The sequence below is a fragment of the Lethenteron reissneri genome, chromosome 11, assembly GCF_015708825.2.
Source record: "Lethenteron reissneri isolate LAM-NWPU_2019-01 chromosome 11, ASM1570882v1, whole genome shotgun sequence".
In the NCBI taxonomy this organism is placed as follows: Eukaryota; Metazoa; Chordata; class Hyperoartia; order Petromyzontiformes; family Petromyzontidae; genus Lethenteron; species Lethenteron reissneri.
This window is the reverse complement of record NC_083789.1, coordinates 10,369,744-10,374,797: the sequence shown is the minus strand read 5'-3', so window position 1 is coordinate 10,374,797 and position 5,054 is coordinate 10,369,744.

The following is a 5,054-nucleotide window of genomic DNA, read 5'->3' as shown; positions in this document are numbered from 1 at the left end:
ACTGCGGCCTTCGTGGCCACGTGGCCTCCGGTTGCCGCGCCCCACGTCAGCGCGCCATGGGACCTCGGCTGGACGACGACCAAGGCCCCAAGTCATCACTGCAAACCCGGGCAAGTCGCGGCACCTCACATGCTTTGCCCGCATACTCGACACGTATGGGTCGTCGCGTCGCGACGAGGGAGAGCCGAGTAGAGTTCGGGGATTCGGTTCGGAGAGGGGGGTTCGGCCGGGACCGGGGAGACATTAAATGGTCGGAATTGGGGCACAGAATAGTGGCTGCCTCAGCGGGTTCATCCGTCGTTACCGGATCGATTGATGGGGTCGAGGTCAGGGTGTTAGTGGACACGGGGGCATCGGCAACTATTATTTCGGATCTCATTTATAATATTCTCCCGGTACAATGTCGTCCGCTTCTTCCGGTGGATGTGCCATTTTACGCCGCAAACGGGGGATCGTTGGGCATTATCGGTCAGATTAGGGCGTCCATTTGCATTGGTGATATCAAATTGTCGGGACCCGTTTTCGTTTCATCTTCCCTGGCGGTTCCTTGCCTATTGGGCACTGATTTTTTGGCGAAAATGCCCATCAAAATTCTCATTGATCAGCGTTGCATTGAACTACCATCGGGTCGCCGTATTTCATTTTTGACGAGCCCTAATGTAATTCGGACGGCGTGCGCTACCATTCAGGCGTTAGCAACACAGACCGTGCACGTGCCCCCGGGTTCACAAATGTTGATTCCCCTCCGGTTACGGAAGCCATGGGGGAAGGAGGCCTCGGAACAGGCCATGCTTTTGGGTCCTTCTAATAGGGCTGTTGGAGGTCTCGATTTATCGGTGGCTCACACTTTGGTTGGGGCAGACAGGGATCCGTTTGTCATGGTTTTAAACGCTGGGGCGCGGCCGGCCGTCATTCAGCAGGGCACCGTGCTGGCTCACGCGGCACGGGTCCCTGCGGAGGAGAGGCTGGTTGCGCAGGCTGATCCGAGCCCCACGAATAGCGTACCATCAAAGGAGGACCTAGATTGGATTGATATGCTGTGCGCGGACTCTGACGATTTGTCAGCACTACAGTTGGGTGCGTTGCGCGGGTTGCTGATTGAATTTTCGGATGTCTTCAGTAAACATAAGTATGATATCGGATGCACGGACCTGCTACGCCACCACATTGAAACGGGCGATGCGGCACCGGTCAGGCAAAATCCCTTCCGACTGAGTCCTGCTGAGAAGGAACATGTTCAGTCGGCAGTTAACGATATGCTGGAAGCCGACATTATTTCGCCTTCTTCCAGTCCTTGGGGAGCACCTATTGTGCTCGTTAAAAAGCAGGACGGGTCCCTGCGATTTTGCGTCGATTTCCGCCGCCTGAATAAGATCTCGGTGGCCGACGCGTATCCGCTCCCCAGGATGGACGAGTCTCTCGACGCATTGTCCGGTGCGCGATACTTTTCGACTCTTGATTTATTGTCCGGATTTTGGCAGTTGCCACTCGACGAGGAGTCTAAGCCTAAGACTGCATTCCGGACTCCAGGGGGCCTGTTTCAATTTAACCGGTTACCCATGGGACTTCACTCCTCTCCTGCGACGTTTCAGCGTCTTATGGAATTGGTTTTGTCGGGCTTGCAGTGGGAGACGTGCCTCATTTACCTTGACGATGTCATTGTTTTTGGTAAAACGTTCGAAGAACACCTCCAGCGATTGAGAGGGGTGTTCTTGCGAATGCGATCGGCTAAATTAAAGTTTAAACCGGCCAAATGCCATCTTTTTCGTAAATCCGTGAGGTACTTGGGTCACATTGTCGACTCTTCGGGGATTTCTACCGATCCTGCGAAGACGGACTGTGTCAGTTCGTGGCCGACGCCCACGTCAGTGTCAGACGTGCGCAGTTTCATCGGTTTTGCTTCGTATTATCGCCGATTCGTTGAGCACTTCGCCACCATTGCAAAGCCCTTGCACGCTCTAACGGCAAAAGGAGTGAAGTTCCGGTGGGGACCGGAGGAGGAGGCTGCATTCTGCTCCCTCCGGGACGCCTTGGTAAGGGCCCCACCCTTGTGCTATCCAGACTTTGAGAGTCCCTTCTTGCTAGACACGGATGCTAGCAACACGGGCATTGGGGGAGTGCTGTCCCAAGTCGTTGGAGGGGTCGAACGGGTGGTCGCCTATGGTAGCAGGGTGTTGTCGCCGGCAGAGCAGCGCTACTGCGTCACCCGTCGTGAACTACTTGCCATTGTTTTTTTTGTACAACAATTCAGGCCATATCTCTATGGTCGTCATTTCACGGTCCGGACGGACCATGCGGCGCTCCAGTATTCATTACGGGTTGCCCAGCCCTCGGGCCAATTGTCGCGGTGGTTGGAAGTCCTCCAGGACTATCAGTTCACGACTACGTACCGTAAAGGGTTGCGACACACGAATGCCGATGCCCTGTCGCGGTTGTTGCCTTGTCACAAATGTGCGTGCTTATCGGGATCGGCGCGCTGTAAACCTCCGGTTACGGAAGGTAGGGAGGCGTTGGTTGCGACCGCGAGCACACCAATTGGGGATGGTCCCGCTACCCCAGGGGGTCAGGACTCGCTGCTCTCACTGTCGTTGATTGAGTGGGGCCGTCTCCAAATGGCGGACAGCTCCCTGCTGGCATTGCGCCGAAAGACGGAGGGTTCCGAAGGTAGCCACGACCGAACTGGCTCCTACGAGCTTAAGCAGGGCCTGTTGATGAGATGGGACAGTTTGTCCCGGCGGCATGCGATTGTGGTGCCTTCTGCTGTGAGGGGGAAGGTTGTCTTGGCCGCACACGAACGCCTCTTGCATTTGGGAGTTAACAAAACGCTTGCCCTGCTTCAGCGTGACTATTATTGGCCGGGAATGGGGGGTGACGTGGTGAATATTCTGAAGGGTTGTGTTGAGTGCGCCAGACGGAAACCACCGCCCGTGGCAGCTAATCCACCGCTGCAATCTATTCAGGTCTCGCGCACTAACGAGCTCGTTGCACTCGATATTCTGGGGCCCTTTCCGGTCACGCCTAGGGGTAATAAGTACCTGTTGGTGGGGGTCGAATATTTTACCCGGTGGCCTATGGCGTGGCCACTCGCCAACCAGTCGGCGGCGGCTGTGACGGACGCCTTTGTCCAGGGCTACGTCCTGGACAAGGGGGCTCCCGAACGCTTGCTGACTGACCAAGGGAAAAATTTTTCGAGTAAATTACTGCAGGAGGTGTGCGACCTGTTGGGTACCAAAAAGGTGCGTACCTCCCCGTACCACCCGCAGACGGACGGGATGGTGGAGAGGCTTAACAGGACATTGACCTCTATGCTGTGCCAGCAGGTGTGTGAGTCGCAGGTTGATTGGGACCTGCAGGTCCCTGGGGTCCTTGCCGCGTATAGAATGGCCCCCCATGCAGCTACGGGGTTTTCCCCGTTTTTTCTAATGTACGGTCGGGAAGCCGACCCGCCCATGGAAACGCAGCTGGGTCTGCCCGCACCACGAACTAATTCTAAATTGGCAGAGCATATTAAATTTAATATTCATAAACTGACAGAGGCAAGGGAGGCCGCACGGCTTAATTCGCGGGCTCGCCAAATTGCGAACGAGCGGTTGCGGGCACGGAAGGTGTCCGTGCACAATTGGGAACCAGGTGACAAGGCCTGGCTGCATTGCCCTCAGGCACCTTTGGCCACGTCGCCTAAATTGTTGAAGCCGTGGCGGGGACCCGTGGAGGTCGTGCGGGTGGCACGCCCCCAGTGCGTTCAGATAAAATGGGGGAAACGCCGTTGGTACGTCCACCCCTCCCGACTGAAACCGTTCTCGCCTCCGTATGGCCTCCCCTTGTGTCGTGAGGGCCGAGCATGTGACGTGACCGACGACCCTGAGGGGGAATTGTCCTTGCCTGCTCCTCACATGTCTCCGCCTGATCCGCTCCCAGGTGTCTCGGAACTGACTGCTGCCGACCACCGGCGGCCGGATCTTCACGGCGGGGCCGGTCCTTCCAGGCCCGACCCGTGCCGTCTAGAGCTGCCGGAGACACCGGACGGTCGCCAACGTCCCGTTCCATACGACGGACCGGCCAGACGGACTCGCGCTAGGTCGCGCTACTTTGTGTAACCTACCACGTGCGGAGTCGAGGCAGCCGGAGCGCCTCGGCACTGCGTGGGTCACAGTGACACTTGGCGCGTTCGTTTTACGGTGTTCGCTTTTATTGTGTTGTTCGTCGGGCTGTATATTGCTTCATATTTAAGGTTGTGTTATGTTGTTGTTGTTGTTGTGTTACGGGGCACACTGGGATGTGGAGTTCTTTATTACTGCGTTGCGTTATGTTGTGTTGTAGGTTAACAGCCGGGCCGGCTGCAAGCTATGTGGGAGGGGGTGATGTAGAGGTGATACGCGCTGGGATTAAGGATCGTATGCACAGTGCGTGATGATTGGCTGTGTAGGTGGTGACGCGCGCTGACGGTGGAGGATCAGGGGTCAGCGCGGGGTCGTGGGTTACGGGGTACCGATTGGCTGTGGGCGGTGACGCGCTGAGAGAGAGTGCGTCGTGATTGGGTCATTAAGGAACGACGCTCACGTCGACGCCGCATCAGCTCCGTCCCTCGTGAGCAGGGGCTATAAAAGGGGATGCACACAGGCGTAAGGGCAGTGTGTAACCAGCGAAGAAGGAAGACGGGGATGAAGACCTAGAGCCCTGCGGTACCTAGCCCCGCTGTCCTAAGGGGACCGGGACTCTGTGTAACCCAGAGGCGAGTGTAGTGGGTGTAGCCATAGGTCTACACGAGCCGAATGTACTATGTGTAGCCAGGGCATAGGGCTTACACGAGTCGAGTGTATTGTGTAGCCAGAGGCATAGGGCTTACACGAGTCGAGTATATTGTGTGTAGCCAGAGGCATAGGGTCTACACGAGTCAAGTGTATCGGGTGTAGCCAGAGGCCTAGAGCTTACACGAGATTAGTGGAGTGTGTCGGAGGAAGAAGAGAGACCACACGTTGTATTGTGATACCTAAAGGATTTAATAAAAGTGTGTTACCCGTCAAGAAGTTCCTGCCGTCAATTCCCATACTTCA